Raw genomic sequence first — 23,124 nt, 5'->3', positions numbered from 1 at the left:
ACATCTAATGATCCCCTTAGTCTTTAAAGCGCAACAAGACTTTGGGGCTCCAATCCAGCACAGTGTTTAGGTGCCTACAAACCAGTGAGGTTTAAGTATGCCTGTCTTGGGTATGTTTTTCTTTTGCCTTTGATTGACTCATCCAGCTATTCTTGGGTGATATGTTGATATGTAATATGTTACTGTTGTTGCGATATTATTTTTATAGTGGGACTTTCTCTAGGTCCAAGCTTGGATCATTAATCCAATCAGGGCAAATTGTTATCGGTCAGAGACAGATCACAGTCATCTTTCTAACTCACTTGCTCATTTTCTCCCCCCGCCCCACCCCCACCAATTGTTCCTTTCTGGACCCACTTAAAGAGGCTTCTCGTACGTTTTCTGGAGTACACGCTGTACTAAATGCTTGAGTGCTACGAAAATAAAATAAAGCTGCAAAACCACCATGGAAGAAGCTGGGGCCATTTCAACGGCTGCCAATATGCTTTTGATCTCTGAGGAAATGCTTGCTTTCTAACAGCAGCTACCGCATATGTCTGGGGTGGGGTGGGGTGGATAACCTCAGCGTAAATGAGGTACAGAGCTGTGGGAAGCGATGCGTGTGTAGACTCAGAAGGCCCAGAGGCAATGATTATCCGACTGCTTTGTAAAAGATGTGGATGGGGCTCACAGTGAAAGCCACTAGATTTCCCAAGTTCATGTAAGGTTTTGTGAGGTTTAGAAGCTTCTAAATGTAGTACTGATATGCCAGTAAGAGAAGTGAAATGGTCTGGGTTAAAAAGCTAACATTTGTAGTTTACATGAAACCATGGAAATGTCATATCAGAGCAAGTGAAAAGAGTATTCATTTTGTACTAGCTTTACTCTTGAGTGTTTTGTGTAGTATATTTATTTACTGTTTGTTAATTTATTACATTTGTATCCTGCATTCTTCCCCCCCCCAAGGCCCCCAAGGTGGCATACATAGTCCTTCTCCTCTCCATTTTACCCTCACAACAACAACCCTTTGAGGTAGGTTGGGCTGAGAGTCTGTGACTGGCCCAAAAGTCACCCTGAGAGCTTCCATGGTCAAATGAGGACTAGAACCCCGATCTCCTGATTTCCAGTCCAGCACTCTAGCCACTACACCACACTGGCAATCTACAATCATTTTGGTGGATAATCATCCCATGAAAGCCTCATTAAAATGAATAGGAGGTGTGCAGGAGGGGTCAAAGGCCTGCTCCCAGGGACTCCTACTGAATGACTATTGTTACATACTAGATTTGCCTGCTAAAAACCCAAATCCCCTTCTTAAAGGAGGGGGTTGCTCTTTAATCAGTTTTGAAAGCATTACTATAGTGTGATATTTTAAAAAGTAATGGCACTAAATGCTTTTAAAATACACTGCTTGGTTTCAAAGGCTTTTGAATCTTTCTGCAAATTTTCTCACCCCTACTGAAATCTCTGGCTCTTGTGATCCTCATAATCATTTACAAGTGAGGTTTGCATAGATAAAACTACCCAGTGGATTGCGTCCTTCCCTAACCTATCCCCTTCAGAATCCCTCCCAGCCATCTTGCATTACACTGCAGAGCACATTTCTGGTGAGTCATGTACATCAATATGGGCATTGTCAAGTCCTCACTCACCTTAAAAGACCATGGAATGAATGCATTCAGTTGCCAGTGCTAGGAATGCATGGATTTTGTTAAAAAATATTCCATGTGTGTTTTGTGGATTGTAACGTGTCCTTGGTTTTAGCATCCGCTCATTGCCAGAATCAGATATTTTGGGATATGTATGAGAATTTCATTCCATTTGCACTCATGCACAGCAACATAAATGTGCATTAGAACAAGTGAGAATTAGTGCTAAAGTGTCTTAGCACAAATGCAAATTTGCACTAATGCCTATCAGTCCATTTGCACAAATCCCCACCAAAAGTGTTTTTTTTTTTTTTTAAAAAAAAAATGGTCCTCAATCCATGGAACCCATACAACTTGGAAAAAGCTGCTCCATCTTGCCTCTGTAAATCATATTTGAAAGCTTGTTTGGATATAGAGAATAGAGGTGGGAGAGAAAGACGGCCCTAAATCAGAAGAATTTAAATGTTTGTTAAATATTTACACTGAATATATTTCAGGAGTTCCTGCTGGCCAGAGCTTTGGTTACCAAAATTATTCAGTTATAAGAGTAAGAAGAACAAATGTCTCATTGGACTGAAAATTGGCTAAGGGAAAGGAAACAAAGAGAAGCCATGGACCAAGCTATTCTAAATGGAAAACAAATTTCTACAAATATTATGTAACTGCAAGGTTTTTATTATTTCTAAAACTGGCTCTGTAAATGGTCCACTTCTCATCTTCTGCTATGCTGTTTCTCTGGAAGATGTCATTCTCCATGACTTCAAATAGCCCCTCTGTGTTGATTACTTCCAGGTCTACCTCTTAGATTTGGGTACTTTATCCTTCGGTACAAGAACAAAATATTGGCCTGTGTCACTGACATCTCCGCCTGGCCATTCAACTATCAACTTGAGCTCAATGTGACCATAAATGAGCCTTTAACAAAGCCATATGCTGTCTAGTTATATGCATTCACTGCTATAATTCCTAGTCTTAAAAAGAACATCATCCCCTTCTTAAAACACTGATTCAGGGATTATTTTTCTAGGCTCACTCTTTCTGATAACACCCTTTTCCAGAAACTGTTGTCTTACAGCTTTGTCTTCCACTGCATCTGAAACCGTCTAATGCTGTGGTTAGAGATGGGTGAAAATTCATTCAGTTTGCATTTTAATACCAATATACCTTCCAGCTAAGATGTCTGCCCTTCTTGTGTCACTCTGTACAATTCATCAAAGTCCAAAAGGGACTAAATTTTCTTTTTGTAATTGGCCTTTAATCTCCTGTCTCTAATCTGAAGCAGAACATAATTTGGCTTGTTATTAATTCAATTTGCAATCAAGATTGCACTCCAGGGTTGGTTCACATGAAGCCCCAGGATATACATTGCAGACACACCCTACAGAAGATGAACTGTGGAAAGATATACAGGATTCACTTCAGAGAAAGCAGAGAAGTGAAAAAAACATAAAGCACAGGTAAATCTCACACACACACACACACACACACACACACACACACACACACAGAGAGAGAGAGAGAGAGAGAGAGAGAGAGAGAGAGAGAGAGAGAGAGAGAGTGCACTAATTGTCATTGATAGCCCTGCCCCAGTTTGCCAGGCTCAAGCATTTAGATCCTGAATCCTGAATCACATCAGTCATTAATATGGAGGATCTGTTGGATTGGTGTGCTAGCTCCTGACTTCATGCTATAATATCTTTAGAGCAGTATGAAATGAAGGACAGTTACTGAAGAGTGGTGTGTCATGATGTAGACCAATAAATATGAATCAATCAGTGCAATTTTGTGAGCTCTCTAGTGGAAGCTGCATGAGCAACTGAAGATATGAATAAACTTGACTGTGGAAATCTAGGCCAGATCTATACCAGGCAGAATATGACACATTGAAAACGGTTTGAAAACTGCATATGGAGTGTGTCCTGGGCCCCAACAGTTGCCGCTGACGACGACGACGATGAGAGCTCTCCACTGGAGAGGAGAGCTCAGCAAAAGAAGACGGGGTGAAGAACAGAAGAAGCTCTCTAACCTGCCTTCTTTTGCTGAGCTCTCCTCTCCGGCGGAGAGCTCTCCTCGTCGTCGTCGGGGCAGCATGGATGGCTCTTCCTCGTTTCTTTTACAGGGAAGTCAGACTATCATTTTCGGGGTGCTCTGGGGTCGCATAGAAGCGCTCTGGGAGCGACGTGCGGATCCCCCCCCCAGTTCTGTTTTATTTTCTTTCTTTCTTTTTTAAAAAGAAAACTACACAGCTGTTTTCCTTTGTTGCTTAAAGAGACTGTGTGTGGGGGGTACTTTCTTTTTAACTTCTTGGACCCAGTTTGCCCATTACTGAAACACCTAAGGGGTTCTGCTGTTCTTTACAATAATCTGTTCATTTTCCCAGACATATATGTCCCCACAACAAAAACACAGTTTGTATGTTGCTCCAAAAGGTTTAAGTAATGGCTGGCTATTAGGAGTTGAGTGATTTTCTGGTGTTTATTTTGGCATTAGAATGCAGACTGAGTTTTTCCAGATCTCAGTAGTTCATTAACACTAAAGATGGGAAATAAATCATTCACTGGGAGGGCGGGGAGATACAGATTTAATAGAGAATTACTTAACAAATTGGATGTTTCTAATAGAAACCTTTCATTTGCTTCTAAAAACCTCATCTGTGCCAACATCAAACATGATTTTTAAAAAATGGTTGGGCAATGTCACAATCATGGCTGGCATTGAGCTTTTCTACATGAGGCATTTATTGTGCACTCATTATTCTTTGCTCATGGTTGTTAATGGGTTATTTGTTTATTTATTTATTTATTTATTTATTACATTTTTATACTGCCCAATAGCCGAAGCTCTCTGGGAGGTTCACAAAAATTAAAACCATGAAAAGCATAATAAAACTACCAACATTAGATGCCGTGATCCTCCAGGTTCACTCCTGTTTTTTCAAGAGCACTTTCTTGCTTCTTTTTAGGGCAGGGGAATGGGGTATTCTTTCTGAAAGTGAAAGAAAAGATGTTTTCCTACTTGTGTAATTATGATGTTCCACTAAGCACAGTGCCACCTAGAGGTTATATAGCAGAGAAGAAGGAAAAGAAAAGTTCTTTCTGTAGAGCTCGAATCGCGTTCTGTAATGAAACTGAAAGTAGGGGCAGATCTACACCTTGTGTCAAATCATTACGAATGTGAAATAAAAAGCAGGATATAACACTATGAAAGTGGTATATGGAATGTGGATTGTGCCCCAACTGTTATCAGTGCACTTCAATACTGTTATAAAGCAGTAGTTTGGATCTAGCCCAGATGCAGCAGATTAACAGCCATGTGTAGAAAAGCTCTTTAGCCCCCTTTTGCAACTGGCACCATCCCCTTCTCATCCTACTGCTGCAGGTTGGTATTCGCACCTGACTCTAGGGCTCCATGGAAGTTCAAACTGCCAATGGAGTGCCAATGGTAGCAGAGGAGGTAAATGTAATGGCTCCAAGAAGATACTGTGTGTCATCTTGCCCCCTCAGGAGGACTCCTCTTGGGAGGGAGACTGGGACCCCCACCCCTGAATTAAGCATCTGTGCTGCCTGTGCTGGGGACCTTGAGGTGGGTCAGACAGATCCTGGGACCTTGGAGGACACAGTGATTAACCCTAACCCCACGACATAGTCAAGCTGCTCTGTGACTTAGAAGCAGATGCTGAGCTGCCCCTGGTAGTTTCCTTGTAAGGAAAGGTCTAATCATGACTCACAAGTAGACCTTTCCTCAAGTGGCATTAATTGCCGATAGCTGTGCTCTGTGTGAGGCTCTGATGGGGCTTAAAAGTCTTCAACTCCAGGCATGAGGTGCTACAATAATGTCTGCAAGAAACAGGAAATGTCTGCAGGAATGTCTGCAGGAAAATGCAAGCTCCCTGGCTTGTATTTTCCTGCTAACCCAGATCTTCTCTCGAGTGTCCTATTTTTGATTTTGTATTCCCTACATACCTTGCTTTTGGACTTGACTCTGACTGGATCTCTGGAGCTGTGTCTCTGCACTACTGTAAGCCAGACACTATGTGCACTCTGCAGGCCTCCTAGGATAGAAACTATAGTGGTGCTGCACACCAGCAGCTTTTCATACAATGTACTGTTGGTGATTTTGAGAATCATGCCACTCCCTGAGAAATTTTGGCTTTGGCCCCCCCTTTCCTTTGCTTTCTTGAACAAAACCTTTTGAAGAAGATTGAAGTTTTGGCATGTTCATTGCCATGCAACCATTTCCCCTTCCCAATCACCAGATCTAATACGTCTGCATCAAAAACCTAATACAGATGTTCAGTGAATGTGTGTGGGCATAATGTGTCCTCCTCCTTGAGCAAGCAGATATATTTCTGAGTAAAGACACATTCAGAAGCTTGATTTTGAGGTGACTGCCCTTCCTCTTAAGAAGTCCACCACTGCAAAAAGTGAGAGGAGCAGCTTCAAGGGAAGGACTGAGCCTCTTTCTCCTTCCTGAGTGAGTCTATTCCAGTCTTCCTCAACCTGGAGACCCCCAGATGCATTGGATTGCATCTCCTATCCTTGCCCATGTTGGCTGGCAATGATGGGAGTTGTAATCCAATGCATCTGGAAGGCACAGATTGAAGAAGGATGGTCTGATTTTTATAAATAACTTCACAAATCATCTGTACTGATTTGCCATGCCATGTGGTGAGGCAAATCCACTTCAGCACTTGATTATAAATTCAAGACAGGCAGAGGGTGATGAAGTTCTCTTTACTAGGACCATACCAATCACCACTTTACCAAGTAGTTAGATGTTCACTATGAAATATGGCCATCTCTATTCACCTGTACAAAAAGCACTCCTAGAATTTACCAGGACGAAAGGATGTGTGTAGCCTCTCTTCTCTCCACACGGTAAGAAATAGCTTAGTGGGTACATGACCTAGAGTGATACCATCTCGGTCAGGCCACAGTGGAGCCATGCATTAATTTAGCCATGTCCCTTGCTCTGTGTGGAACACAGAATTCCAAAGTGCAAGTAACTCCAGCATTTATTTGTCTCTCCATTCTGCTACCAAATGTTCTTAATCTGGTTTGAATCCAAATAAGTGGGATATTTACAGTGATTTTAAAGATACCGTACTAAAATGATGCACTGTACATTCCATTTTTATTTTCCTAATCTATGTGATTTATACATATGCCAAGCTCCCTCCTTAAATACAGACTTAATGTCAATGAGCAATTGCAGCATCTGCCATAAATATTGCTAGATTTTATCTGTTACAGTTGATGAAGTCTGAATTACACTTATAAAAATTAAATTACAGCTACCAATTAGACCTATAATTCTGTCCAAGATAAATCTTTTTGGGGTGCTAGAAAGAGATTACATAAATATCAGCTCATTTCTTGAGCTAATGTTGTTCCTATCTGGGTGGCCCTGCTCAGGGTCATTGTTGGGATGGGGGAGCTCCCCTCACAGGCCTTCCCTTTCAGCACAGGTTGGTTGACAGTGGAGGGCCAAGGATGAAATGTAACCCACGGTCACAGTGGATCCCTTTTCAGCAAATGCCTGATGTGAGTTTTATACTAGATATTTTTTGGAGATGCTGCAGCCAGATCTGCTGGGGCAAGTCCCAGATTTGGTAAGGAAAGCAAATACCTACCATACAGACTGATAGACACGTGCCCTGTTCTCCTCACTGTCCATTTATTTGCTGTCCTAACAACCAATAACGAGCAGACGAACACCAGCATATCATGGCTGGTGTGCTCCTGGGATCTAGAAGCATATAAATATAATATCAGTGCTCCCTTGCTGTTGCTTTGTAACAAAATAGCATTTTAATATCGCCAATGCCCAGCAGTGTAAGATCTCCATGAACTTGCCTTATAGTTTAAAGCTCAGCCCAGTTAAATGGGAGTATGTCATTTTAACCATACAACTATTCCACGGAAGCAAATGAAAGGCCATGACTGAAGCCAATCATTTCAAGTAACTGTGGTTGTGGCCTAAGTGATTATTCATTAGAGAATTTCCATGAATCAAAATCTTCCTCAAACACAAAGATGCTGTGAAAATCAGATACAGAACTCATTTTCTCTTTGATTTCTCCTCAAGTGGACATTTTGCAAAATGTTGTCTTCCTGTAAAATAACTTTCAGTCAAAATGACTGAATCGTGTTTCCTTACCATTGCTTTCCCCCTCTCCCCTGCTACTTTCCAACAATACTTCCTCTCTCTTTGCAGGGAAGAAAGAGGAAGTAAACAATGACCACATGGCCCATTCAGTGGGCATTTTTATTCCACTGCTTCTCCTGCACACAGCAGGAAATGGCAGCACGTTTTGTTTCAGCCAAAAAAGTTGGATTTTCCAGGTCGTTCGTGTGTGTGTGTGTGTGACAGGAAAATGAGCAGAAGGGGCGGGAGACAGAGGAGACAGACAGCATTGTCAAAAGGACCCATGAAAAACCTTGAGTGGCCAGTAACGAGCATGTGATAAAACACTCGTCTGATGATGCTTAATGATGGCATCTGACTCATTGCTGCTGGTTCATCTGAAAGAGACTAACATGACTATCTCTTTGGAACACACAGATACCATTTTTGGACTAAAAATATGCAAAACACAGGTTGCCAATTTCTCCAACGGAAAACACTAAGAACACAAATATCTCTAACCACAATCCATTTGTGTTAGAAGTCCTTTTTCACACCCACACATCTTGGAGCAAAATGTAGCCCTTTCTTCAGAGCTGGAAAAATCATTTTGTTGCATACTCTCACCTGTGTATATAGTCCTGCTAAACTGGATCTCTTGCTCATGTTCAGCTGGGAGGCTAAGATTTCATCCCAGTTCCTTGCAGCATGATTTGCGCACACACACACACACACACACTTTCAACACGTTGGGGTGCTGATGTTCACCCTAGGCTGCAAAGTTGCCTATTACAGCACCAAAACCTTACTAAAGGTGCAAGCCTATGCATATATATTAGGGGTGTGCACGGACCCCCCGCTCCGCTTCACTTGCAGATCCGCCATTTTCCGGATCGGGCTGCTCCGCCCCACCCCCGCTCCGCCCACTTCCGCTCCGCTCCGCTCGGAGCTCCGGATCCGGATCCGGAGCTCCGTTTCCCCCCCCCCATAGGCTTGCATTGAAAGCTAAAAAATTATACAACTTTTTTTCTGTTCAAGTTAGAAACCTCATGTTTGGCACCATGACACCTCATGGGGATATACACACGCACGCCAAGTTTCAAAGCAATCCCATCATCCCCTGATTTTTGGGGAATTTTTGAAAATCGGGCACCCCACACACAACATCCCTGCGAGGTGGGCAGGGGAGGAGGGAGGGAAGGCAGGCAGGCATGCAGCTGGCATTTCTGGGGGCATAAGGAAGTGAGCCAAGGATAAGCCAGTAATGCATATAAAATGGAATAAATCAATAAATAAACAAAGGAGGGGTGGAATTAAAAGCAGCAGTGTTGCTCAATAAACAGCAAGAAGAATTTTTTTAAAAAGGCTATATCTGTCTTTTACCAGCAATAGGGGGACGTGCCCGGGGGAGGGGGAAGTAGCTGCCAGTTCAAGACAGCCACCAACAGCTCTGAGAAGAAGTAAAACGCTCACTTCAACTCATAACAGGCATTGCTCTACCACTGAAAAGTGACCATTCACTTCAACTCATGATAGGCATTGCTCCACCGTTTTACTCTCTTTGGAAGGCTCTAATGGCCTTCCAGTGCAGGAGAGAGTGGGGGCACGTCCACGATGAGATGCCCTAGGGGAGCTCATCCCCTTGCACCACATCGATTCAGTTGTTCACCAAGGTTAGGGTGGGGAGCAGTGCTGTGTTTCTATCTCTTATTCTTGGCTTAGTATATGATTTCAGGTTGTGTTTGTGCATTTGGTGGGGCTGCTGTGTTAAAAAACACGGGGAAAAGCCCGTTCAGATGAAGAAAGAGAAGTTTCCCAGAATCCCAAGTTACCTGTTTTGCCTATGCCCTCCTCCAACTTTGGGATCATCATGAACGGGAGCTGACTCTGCCCCTCAGCCCTTTGAAAAAGGTATTTTTCCCGCCGATTTTTTAAAAACTTCTAGCCCGCGACCCGTACGACGCAGAAAGTTGAGAGTAGTCTCAAAATGACCCCCATCCACGACTCTCTGTGCACAAGAATTTTCAGAACGATAGCTTAAACCCCCCCCCAGTTATCCCCGATTCTTTCCCTCAATGCAATCCTATGGGCGAAAAGCCGAAAACGCCGTTTGAGCCGCGCGGTTGACCCGATTTTCACAAAAATATAGCACGCGACCCAGACAACGCAGAGAGGTGAGAGTGGTCTCAAAATGACCCCCATCCACGACTCTCTGTGCACAAGAATTTTCAGAATGATAGCTTAAACCCCCCCCCAGTTATCCCCGAGTCTTTCCCTCAATGCAATCCTATGGGCGAAAAGCCGAAAACGCAGTTTGAGCCGCGCGGTTGACCCGATTTTCACAAAAATATAGCACGTGACCCAGACAACGCAGAGAGGTGAGAGTGGTCTCAAAATGACCCCCATCCACGACTCTCTGAGCACAAGAATTTCTAGAACGATAGCTTCAAAAACAACCTAGTTATGCGCGATTATTTGCCGCAATGCAATCCTATGGCGAAATGTTTTCAAGATGGCGACCGGAGCGCTCCGCCTGAACTAGGAGCTCCGAAAAATGGGCGCTTCTCTTCGCCTTGCTTCTAGGGGGTCCGCGGTCCGCTCCTACTCCGCCTCTGGGTAAGGCGGAGCAGGCCAATCCGCTACTGCTTCTACGCTCCTAATCGGAGCGGATCACACCCCTAATATATATGAGGTAGGAAATTCATTCTCTCTCTTTCTCTGTCTGTCTCTGTATCTGTTTGTGTGAGAAGAACCTGCTACAACATGCTGTAGCATAAATAGCATTTGCCATTTGTAGGACTAGAATAAGAGCAAGTAAAGGTGCAATCCTATGCATGTTTAGACAGGAAAAATATCCTACAACTCCCAGCATTCCCCAACCAGCAGGACTTTTTTCTATCTGAGCATGCATAGGATTGCATCTTAAACTGCTGAACTAAACCATGAAAAATTGCAACCTGTGCGATGCAACCAGTATAAATAATTAGAGCAAAGAGGTCCTTCTGATTTATATGCCATAGAAATGAAACTTACATTTGTTCAAAGGGAGAATTTTAGTACTGGATCTGGTAATGCACAAATTCTAATTCAAACTCAAATTGTGATGTTTAAAATTCAAGATATATGAAGCTTTGGATTTCTAAAGCAAGGCAAAGTGGGCTGTCCCCAAATGTCTTTATAAGCAAAGGAGTATAATCTATCTAACACTTTTAGGATGCATTGCTATACTCATTTATCTGGGAGTAATTATTATTATTATTATTATTATTATTATTATTATTATTTATTTATTTATATAGCACCATCAATGTACATGGTGCTGTACAGAGTAAAACAGTAAATAGCAAGACTCTGCCGCATAGGCTTACAATCTAATCACCACCGAAATTAGTGGGACATACTTCTGAGTATACAGGATCAGACTGTAAATTTACAGTACACTCTACCATCAATATTGGATGTTATGCCCCCCCCCCAAACCCTTGACGTAGGCCATTATTATTTTTATCTTGCAGGCGGACAACTGGAGCTAAATGAAAGTGACTTGACCATAGCTATCCTACAAGTGCACAACTGGGCACAAACTTGAAATTAGGTATTTCCTGTCCAAGGCAAATACTTCAGCCACTGGACCATGCTTACTTGTTTAATGCTTTAAAAGCAAGAGAATGACGTTTACATTCCAGTAATTGACAGCTGGAGAGTAATAAAAAGAAATGTGAGGGAAGATTTCATAGGGACATTTTCAGGAAAGCTGTGTTGTGTGTGCCTCTCACCCCCTAGCTTGTGCTCTCCCCCATTGGTGAAAGGGAGACATGTGGGTGAGGAGAGCTCTGGCAAGCACAGCTGGAGCAGCCAACCAATGTGGAGCAAGCAGTGGGCCCCTCTGTGAAAATTTGCTTCTGCTTCATTTGTCTCTTTAGTCTTGGCATGGCAACTGTTTAAGTTTTATTTTTTAAAAAAAGTAGGATGGGTAAAGCATGCCAGGAAACATATCTGTGGGCACATTGGTGCCCATGGGGACCATATTGCTTTTCCTAGTTTAGATCATCAAATGCAGGTGTGGGATGAGGTGAGTGGAGCCCCTTCAGCTATGGCCAGGAAACCATAGACCAACACATTTGTTGGTCCAGTATACTGAAACAGTGTTGTTTCCCCAGTGATTTATAGAGTTATCACATTGGCTGGATCATTCGTTTAGATCATTAGTTAAGGTTGATTCTCACTGCAGATCTCTATTAGCTTATAAAGCTGTGGCCCTTTCCCCCCCCCCCCCCCATTATGGTCTCATGTCTTCACTTTGGGGTGGGGAGACTGGAATGAAAATTAGGGTTCAGTCTGCAGACTGGACTTATCTCTTCATAAGCTTTGTATTGGCTTCCCATTGAATGTACAGGAGCTTGTCTCTCATGATTGGCTACAGAGCAGTTCAGCTTTCAGTGAATTCAGTGTTTAACAATAACAATCGAGAGTGTTGCATTAGCCATCAATCATGCAAGTGCGTGTTAAATTCCTGAAGAACGTAGTCAACCTGGTCTGTGTGGAAGGAGAATGATGGAAATTTAGCAGCAGAGAATACAGATGAAAAATGTGCTCCCGGGCATGTAGTCAACATTGTGGCTCTAATTATTATTATTATTGCAAAACCACAGAAAATGATCCTATAACAAAGGCCAGAAGAACAATTGAAGGCACACTTCCATATTGCCTACAGCAAAGGCTCTTTGTATTAATGCTGTGTGTATCTGCTACTTTCGTTCACCTAGCTTTCATTGATTAGACCATTGGAGATTTATGTCATTATGGGATATGCCAAGAAACAAATAGAGTCTTCTTGAAATTATATATATCATTGCATTGGTGCTTAAACCTGTCTTTTCACTTAGTACCTACAGCTAAAGTTAACTAACCAATAAGCTGAATACCTGATTTTGTTCTGGCTTGTTTGCGGCTTGAATGCACAACCTGCTTGACTTATTGTCTATGCCAAGTTTAATACTTTTGCATTTAACATAGCCAAGGGTCATTTGCAGTCAAAAGGATTTAATGGTGTGTGTCTTTGACCCTCCGACACATCCCGCAAGTACATAATATCCCACTATTGCACAGAGCTAGAAAACTGGACAGGTTTAAATTAGATAGACATGGAACAAAAAGAAGGAAAAGTGAAGACTGGGTGACTACTGGGATCACTATGAAAACAAATTTAGAAATGTTTAGTCTTGTTGGAAAATTCAGCTGTTTTAGTTAGAACACGTCATCCTGCATACAAATGCTATTCATTCAAAAATTAACTTTGATTATGTTCATATTTTTTTTTTCCCACTAGAAATAGCGCTCCGTGTGGCTAACAGTAATAAAATGCAAATAAAAACCTTCTTCAGACAAGTGTTTTATCGCACACTCGCAACTGGCCGCTCATGGATCTTCACGGGTCATTTTGATGATGCAGTCTTCCTCCTGCACATCTCCCATTGGTCTCCATTTCCCACACACACACCTTCTGCCATTTTTTTCATTGTAAAATAATCCTCCAAAAATGTGACTGTTCTGAGCTTTAGTGACATTTGTCGCTAGTTCCTGCCAGGTGCAGGAGAAGTTTCACTATAAAATGCCCACTAGAGGGCGCTGTGCCACTGTACTAAATGGGGACACATGATCCCTGCCTTCTTCCCCTTTCTTCCCCTTTCTCCCCCATGCGATTCTTCTCATCCCTATCACGGAAAAGAAGTAGAAGCAAGAGCAACGGTAAGGAAATGCGATTCCACCCCCCATCTGAAAGACCTAAAAATGTAACCTAATTAAAAAACAGCCACATCATTTAAAAAAAATAAGAAAGAAACTGCACTCACCAGTTAAAACTGAATTCAACAAACAAAACAACTTAACAGCAAAAGGCCTGCAGATGTGATGGAGCTCAGGGTGACCAAAGCAGTTTCTGTACAACGCCAGGCCTGAAACCTGACTGAAATGGATCCAGATAATTGGTTTCATCCAAGAGTGCCTGTAGCTGGCTTGCAACCACCCAGGGATGGAACATTTGCTACTGTCCTATAGTTATTAAGATTTTCAGGATATAGCAACTATGGGCTCATCTTCACCAAGCAGGATATTCCACTATGAAAGTGGTATATAAAAGGCAGGAGCCACACTACTGCTTTATGGTGGTATTGAAGTGCACTGACAACTGTTGGGGCCCCTTGACACATACCTGCCTTGCTGCAAGGTTTTAGTCTGGTTGGACTTTTATACTATAGTTTTATTATATTTCATATTATATTTTATGCTGTATTTTGTGATTTTAAGCTTTGTGAACTGCCCAGAGAGCCTTGGATATTGGGCAGTATAGAAATATAATGCATACATACATACATACATACATACAATGGCTTTAGTTTTGTTTGTGTGCCCAGTGCTGCTTCATATTGCTTTCTTTGAAACATGTTTCTTAAGTCACCCCTCTATAGACCTGCTGCAATTTTGGTTGCATTTTTAATGGAACCTGTTTTAGTACCCTTTTACGCAACACTTAACAGATGTCATCTTTGAATCTCAGTTTTCCCCAGCAGCAGTGTTGTCTTTTCTGAGGCCTTTGCTAGACCTAACTGAAAATCCGGGGTAGAGGAGGGGAGACCTCACATTGTGAATAACGCAGATCTTGCCCTCATTTACACGTAAGGCACGACGGCCTCAAGAAGAGAGGCATCGCGCCTGGCATTTTTAAATTATTTTTTAAAGGGCCAGTTGTGCACGAGTGCTCGAACAACTAAAGGTAGGTTTTTTAACAAAAAAAATTATTTCCCCGCTCCCCCCACCCTAGCCCTGATGGGCTCAGCGCTCCCAGCTTCACGTGAGTAATCACGCAGAGACAGGAAAAGTCACGGAAATGGGCCACATGCTCGTGGTCTTGGGCTCAACCCGAGACCATGGGAAGAACTGGGCCCAAAGTGTAGGGCTGCATCCCAGGGCCAGGGAGGGATGACCCCTCCATGATCCCGGGATCCCCTGTGCGTCATCTAGCTAAGGCCTCAGTTAAAACAGATGAGCCCCCACACCTGTTAATTCTCCATACCTGAACCTATTTCCATTGTAGTTAAGGTACTTAGATGTAGCACATGACCACTTAAAGTCTTTTGCATTTTTATTAGGAGTTAGTTGATTCTAGAGATGGAAGAATCAGCAAAACCCAAGCTCCTCTAGGCTCCCCAAATCCCACCTTAAAGCTTGGTCTGGCTTGTTTCTCTTCCCCATTGCTGGCTTTTCCTGTTGTTCACATGGGGAAAGTATGCATTTCAGTGCACATTTTTAAAAACCATGCACCAAAAATGCATACATTTCCACCATTCACTAGAGCATGAAAGTCTGCATTTTTCTAAAGTCCTTTTTTAAATAATAATAATAATAATAATAATAATAATAATAATAATAATAATTTTTGAGCTTTGCCTGAAAAATGCACTCCCATTTGTATTTGGCGATGTGAACAGAAGTTCTGGCTAAAACAGATTCAGAATAAAACACTTGTACATCCTTAATTCTTCTACTATTTAAACTTTGACAAAAACTTTTAGTAGTGCTAAACTGCTATAAATGTCTCCTTTGGGGGTGATTTTTAGCACCCCTTGCAAAAAATGTTTGGTTATTAATTTATATTGCCCTACCATGCCCTCACTTTTAATTGCTGAATCACACTTTCAATTGCCCTCAATAATACCATCACAGGGTCATATCTACTTCATATTGTGATGTCATCCCATTCAGTATGTAATTCCTGATTGACGAGGATCGCACCTTAATTTTTACAGGCAATCTAGTTAATGGCTGAGTTCACACAACATGCCAACCCACCAAGTGTGGGTTGTTGAACCATAGGTTATCGTATTGTCTGAACACAAGCCTTTTTTCCACAGGGTGGGTTATTATATTGCCTGTTCGCAGCACGTCTTCCACAGAGTTGCTTGTTAACCATGTTGTGTAGCTTCTTAACCACTCTGAACAACCCAACAACAAGCCATGGGTTTTCAAAGCAGCTTTTTCAAGAAAAATAAACCACACTGCATGGTTAACAAGCCACCCTACAGAAAAAAGTGCTGCATTCAGACAACACTATAACCCATGGCAGGTTAGCGGGTTGTGTGAACCCAGTCAGCTTAATCTTTTAACCTGTTCATGTTTCCCCACTACATCTTACGTTACTTTTCTTTCTACAAAAAAATCTGCTGAAAATGAAATGTGGTTGGTAGCTCTTGGAGCCCTCCATCTGCTGAAGGAAGAAGGTATAGCAGATGATTTTTAAAAAGCCATTGAAGCAGCAGCTAACAGAAGAAAGAGTGCAACTTTGCTGAATAGGACTAGACAAAATTTACACAACCGAGGTGTCTTTCAGGAAAGTTTTCTAACACTCTAAAATTGCTAGCTTCTACCTGAAACTGGAAAATATTTAGTGCAACTTTAATTTTCACATGAATACAGTGTAGTCAAATCTGCCAGGATTCTGTTATCCCCTGTGATATATAGCTTCTTTATTATCTGCCAGTGATCTCTCCGCTGCTGGAAGAATTGATATTTTGTATGTGTATGAGAGCACATGTGTTTTTGCAATCAGCTAGTAAAGTTTGCACTGTACTAAAGGTCCAACTGTGTGAAAGGGGATATCTATGGAGAGGCACACTGAACCAAGTATTCTCAATGTTACTCTAATATAAAGCCCTGAAATAATGATGATAATGCAAGAAATGTGAAATTGGTTTAAATGGAATAACCATAACTGAACCACATAGAATGACATCAATGTGCATCTCCAAAAAGAGCCAAAACTTTTTTTTAATTTGCTAAAACTTTGAAACGCAAGGATTCTGCATTCGCACATTACCACGATTTATTTTCAAATGATTGCCATCTCACTACCCAGCTTTCCAAGCTCTGGTTAGGTTGTCCTGACCTCTTTGGAATAACCATATTTTCTGCTTTGGAATAACCATATTTTCTGCTGCTCATAAATATTACTGCTAACATTCAAACATGTTTGATGTTGATCCCAAAGCAAGGGTTCCCAATCCCTTTTAAGAACAGTTGAGAAGCAGATTTCTGTTCCCATTGTTTCTTACCGAGGGATTAATAATGCATAAACTGGCCAGGAAACTGCTGTCTGAAAGCTGGAACTGATATTATGTGATATAATCCAGATATTAAATTCCTGGGGCAAACTATCATTTTTGCAAACCAGACTACGTAACAGCTCAATAAACAATGCAGATTGAGAGAGCTTTTCTTATTATTATTTTGCAGCCACACAAAAACATGTGTATCACACTTCCACTCATTTGAAGCCAACATAATGGGATATTTAAACTATGAAACTTATGAAAGCTTTCAATCCTGGAGATACTGGTATAGTGTTCTTTTTCTTTTAAAGAAGGCATTTCATATTTTCTTTTGTATGCCATCCAAGTTTCTGCTTTTTTCTCGACTGAGTGCATTGAAGACAGTATTGACCCTATTTTGAGGAACACATAATAACCTTGCAGTTTTCGGAAGTACATTGAGGGCGTTGCTAGACGAGGCCTTAGCGCGCCTTGAGAGCAGGTTTCCCTGCTGTGCATCCACATGATGCACAGGGGAATCCGGCCCCAGGCCACACTGAAGCCTCCTCTAACGCGCCATAAGCGAAGTCGCTTATGGCGCACCTTTTCCCCAGCCCCGGCCTGAGCCAGGGGCTGGGGAACGTCTAGCTACTTCCGTGGCTTTTTGTGGCTACTTGCTTACTCGCGAGTAGCCGCAAAAAGCCGCGGACTGGCCACAGCGCTGAGCGCTGTGCCTATCGGCCGGGGGAGATCCCGGGAGGGAGAAGGAGGAGAGACGACACAGGACACACACACACACGGAGGGAGAAGGAGGAGAGACGACACAGAACACACACACACATGGAGGGAGAAGGAGGAGAGACGACACAGGACACACACACACATGGAGGGAGAAGGAGGAGAGACGACACAGAACACACACACACATGGAGGGAGAAGGAGGAGAGACGACACAGGACACACACACACACATGGAGGGAGAAGGAGAGATGACACACGGGACACGGAGGGAGAGAAAGATCAGGAAGGGATCAGGAGCGGATGGGGGGTTAACTAAAGAAGGCTTACCTTCTCTGGAGTCTTCGGGCCGCACGTGGCCCCTTTAAACTTAAAAAAAATGGCGGACGCTGCAGGGATCCCGATGTCCCTGCGCGTCCCGCGTCTGGAAGCCCAGGTGGCGCGCGCTAACGTCAGTGCGCCGTCGCCCCGCCTCCCTGCCAGCTTATCCCAGCAGGTCTAGCAAGGCCCTGGGTTGCATCCAGACTCTCCCTCCCATGGATGGAAGGGCTCCTTCCATCCTGGTAGGCTTCTGATCCAGCAGAAGAATTCCATTAGTGTGATGGAAGAAAAGGAGATCTTCCTTGATTCCTCCTCTCCCTGAAATTCCCCAAATCTGCTCCATGTGGTTGGAGGACTCTCTGGAACGCTGTGGGGGATGGAGCTAGGAAGTGCAGGAGGAGGGGAGTTGGCGAAGATTCACCTCTACCCCTTTGCACTGGCAGGAGATTTCTGAGCAGACCTTCATTCTGGGAATTCTCCAACCAATGGAAAAGAAGCTGGATCCAAACCATTCTTTTGTACACCATCATATTGATATCTGGTATCACCCTAGAGTGCAAACTATCCAGGCACAATTCAGCCAAATCCAAGCACTTTTACATGCCACTGATACTAACAAAAGAGTTAAGCATATCCATATATCCCCCTCATTGAAATACATGTCATTCGATGTTGCCTACAGTGAGCTATATCTGCTTATAATTATGTTGAAAATAGATGGTCACATCCATTTATATCAGTGGGAAATTTGGTTTTGCAAGATGTATTGCTCCATGTTTTGGGGGTTTTAAACCAATTTCTAAAGGAATTTTCCAAGGATGGAACATCATCCACTACTTAATGCTCATATTTGACTTGCTCTCATGCCAACATATACGAGCTAACAAATTTGAAAGCCTTTCAATTCTCCACTATTGGTTCAGCCAATATATCATTACAGCAATGTATAAGAACATGGGGCCAATTTAATATCATCTCATCTCATTACTTTCTTTCTTTTCCCATGAAATGATCATTCAATATGTCAATTAACCATTTTATTGCACAGCCATGTATACAAATATGTGTAATTATTTTCAGCACTGCATTTCACTGAGATGGAAGTTCATGCTGTTTATAAGTAATTTTCCTAGAATGAGGGAAAAATCTCCATAAAATCCAAGAATGAATTACATGCACTGTTATTGCAGCCATTTCTGAATTTCTTTCCCTTCATTGTACTGCTTGCAATAGGAAAATATGGATAATTCCACTCATCTACTGGGAAAAACTGCCAAGGATAAGACTTCTTCAGACTTCTATAGACCGAACCAGACATCTTCTCCTTTACAACCATAAGACAAAAGGAAATTCCACAGGTTCCCAGAGCAATTGTTTTCAAGGCCCAATTGTTCCAACAGCCAAAGTTTTCCTACGATACGTCCATAGGATATTAATGGCTGATGTATATCATGCAATGAGCATGCCATATGGATACAATATAATCCATTCAGTTAGCTAGTCTTGTCTCTAAATATTAAAGCTGAACCTCTGAACCCTTCGTCGAAAACTGAAAAAAGCAATTTCACTGAAAATGGTTCTGTTTCCATAGCCACTTTATGAGGGGTCTCACATATTTTTTGCATGTTATCTTTACATCTGTGGCTCCAAGTCTCAAACCATTTACTTAGGAATAATGTTTGAGGACAGAGCCAGATACATTCAGATATTTGTTATCTACAGCCCCGTAATCTACTGTTAAGGCCACTTCTGCTAGGCTTGAATGGAAAATAGATGCTTAACTCTTGGAATCTTTAACCACAGGAAAATATATAAGCTGTATCCTTAATTAAGATCCTTGGACAGATAAAATCATTAGGGGTTATTATTATTCCCCCTTTTTCTGTCATTCCTTATTTATTTATTACATTTCTATATAGTCCCTTAGCCGAAGCTCTCCAGACAGTTTACAATGATTAAATAAATTAAAAATACAATATGCAAATAGGAAATAGCCACAAAGGAAATCCCATACTGATTGCCTAAGCAACCTTATGTTTTTTAACCACAGCCTGTTCTGTTTCTGGAGCTGAACCATTGAAGTCTATGAATGTCTGCTCTCCTGAGCTACTAGTAAAAGTGTGATTATTTATAGAGCAGCCAGAAAAACTGTTCCTATTAAAGGCTGAGCATCGTCCTGGGAGTAAGTTAAAGCAAACTCCAGTGCCATGAATGGAAAAGAATTGCCTTTAGGGTTGTTTAAAACCTAGTTTGATAACTCGTGTGTGTGTGTGTGTGTGTGTGTGTGTGTGTGTGTGTGTGTGTCTGCTTGCTAAACCTTGAACAGCACCCCAGGCAACTGGCTGCAGTGACCCAGAAAAGATTTAATAGGCATGATTATCATTGGAGTGGTTAACCAGTGCCTGGACTGTTCCACAAACTGCAGGTAGATGTTTACATGATTAAATGCTCCTCCATAACCATTATCATCATCTGCATATAGAAATGCTGAAATCTGAGACAAAGCGAACTCAAAAGCATTCAGTCATGTGAAGCCCTAACCTGAAAACTGAAGTGCCACACATTTACCACCTCTATGGGCTCATCTACACCAAGTAGGATATTCCACTATGAAAGTGGTATATAAAAGGCAGGAGCCACACCAAGCAGCATATAGCAGCATGAAAGCAGTATGTGGTATGTCTCAATGGGCCTCAACAGTTGTCAGTGTACTTCAATACCGCTATAAAGCAGTAGTGTGGCCCCTGCCTTTTATATACGGCTTTTATAGTGGAATATCCTGCTTGGTGTAGATGAGCCCTATGAGGCCAATATCTTTTGACAGGTAGCCTAGTATAAATACTCATCATACCTCCCCTCCAAAATGCTGTGTCAAACAAATTTCTGAGGTCTGATATTTTTCAGAATGCAGAACCCAAGAACATAGGAAGAGCTCTATTGGATCAGGCCAAAGGCCTATATGGGTAGGATCTACACTAATGCTTTAAAACACTTTATAATGGTTTTAACAACTGTTGGGGCCCAGGACACACTCACTATACTGTTTTCAAACCATTTTCAAAGTGTTATATCCTGCTTGGTGTAGATCTGGCCCAAGTCTAGTACATGTAGCCCTCTCCTGCTGCTATTCCCCAGGGTCTAGTATTCAGAGGCATTCCTGGAGGTAGAACCAGGAAAAGAAATATGTTGGCTCCAACTTTAAGGACCCAGCCTAACCACATCCTTGAACATACTCCTTTACTTCTGTCATATACATGAATGTCTGCAATTCACTCTTATGGGGAAAGTGAAGTAATACACTAGGGGACACTTTCATGGTGTGGGCAAAACTTTCTCCATTTGATGTCTCAGGCCTAACCTACACCATGCAGGATATTGCACTATGAAAGCAGTATATGAAACGCAGGTGCCACACCAAGCAGGATATAGCACTATGAAAGCAGCATGAAAGCGGTATGTAGTATGTGTCAATGGGTCCCGACAGTTGTCAGTACACTTCAGTACCGCTATAAAGCAGTAGTGTGGCTCCTGCCTTTTATATACCGCTTTCATACCACTTTCATAGTGCAATATCCTGCTTGGTATAGATTAGACCTCAGTCTCCACAATCAGGGACCCAATGGAAAATCAAGATATTTCTCTGCATGGAGCACAGAGAGAGATGCATTGCACGTCGCTGGTCATTGCAATACGTGGGTACTTTTCTTCTCCTTCACCTGTCAGGATGATGGGCCTTTGGAAGTCCATTATACTTGTGCACATGTTGTTCTGCACGTGCCAATCGTTCCTAAGAGATTTTTGGAATAGGTAACTGATAAGAATGACACCTGGTTTGCGGATTTTGCTGGCTTCGCTGAGATCCCACTGGAGTTTCAAGGGTCAGGAGCTGTAAATCATTGCAGAGGCTTGGCAAATGACAGTGGAATCAACATCTGCTTGACGTAAGACTGGCCAATACACAGTGTGTGTGTGTGTATAATTGTTTGCAGATGATTTGGTGAGAGAGGGTGAAGTTCTTTGGCTGTCATTGCACCATAGCTTGGCTTGAAGTGAAACGATCAGGTGCCACAAACTCTGGAAAATTGGAACGCGGGGCAGGTTCGTGTTTTCAAGAGGGTTTTCCTCTTCTTCCTTGTCTCCACCCTAGTTTTGGAATGTGATTTATTGGAGCGTCACTTCAGCCAGCTTTGCTGTCCTGCAAAACCACTTAATGGACGTGCATCATCTCCCTCCCTAGCAGGGTTGAATTACTGATCTATAAACGAAAGCCGTGACTATAGCTCTTTTGGCACCAGCCGGCCACTCTGTGGATTGAAGATACTGAGTGTGTTTATGACATCCTTTCTAGGCCTGCCTTCTTTCAGCACAAATCTTTTCTTTTCTTTGCATTAGCTGCTGGGATTTACTCAGTAGTAGTGTCTTGGAATAAACAGGGTCTGGCTGTTCTTGTACAGAGCATTTATCCCTAACATGTGGGCTGTATCAAATTTTGTTTAGATCATGTAAATCTTGACCTCCCAGAAGCATCCCTTGTTTGCTAAGAGGGGGTGGGGGGAGTTATCACAAAATATAAGAAGAATGGGCACTTTTGGTTAACGACACACTAGAGTGGGCTTCCTCAACCTGAAGCATTGCAGATGTTTTGGATGACAACCCCCAGCATTCATGATCGTTGGCCATGCTGGCCACGGCTAATGGGAGATGGAGCAAAGGCAAGACCCTGTGTGGTGTAGTGGTTACAGTGTTAGACTAGGATGGGGAAATCCCCACTCAGTCTTGAAACTCACTGGGTGACTACGGGCCTGTCACTGACTCTCAGCCTAACCTACCTCATATGGTTGTAATGAAGATAAAATGGAGAGAAGAACTATGTAAGCTGCCTTGTGCTCCTTATTTATTTATTTATTTTATTATTGCATTTATATCCTGCCTTTTATCTTCCAAGGAACCCAAGGCGGTGTACATAATCCTCCTCCTCTCCATTTTATCCTCACAACAACAACCTGCTCAATGCAGGAATCCACCCTAAAGCATAATAGAATCATAGAATAGTAGAGTTGGAGGGAACCTATAAGGAAAATAATAGCACTCTCCCAGCTCCAATGTCACCATTGCTATTTTTCAGAAGGAGGAAGCTATGGGGGACTCTTCAGGAGGACATACTTATAGAGTGTGCCATCAAATTACAGTCTATTGTTCTCCTTTATGAACAAACACCTAGATCATAT

Source organism: Elgaria multicarinata, chromosome 2, assembly GCF_023053635.1.
Source record: "Elgaria multicarinata webbii isolate HBS135686 ecotype San Diego chromosome 2, rElgMul1.1.pri, whole genome shotgun sequence".
Taxonomy (NCBI): Eukaryota; Metazoa; Chordata; class Lepidosauria; order Squamata; family Anguidae; genus Elgaria; species Elgaria multicarinata.
Note: the sequence above shows the minus strand (reverse complement) of the source record.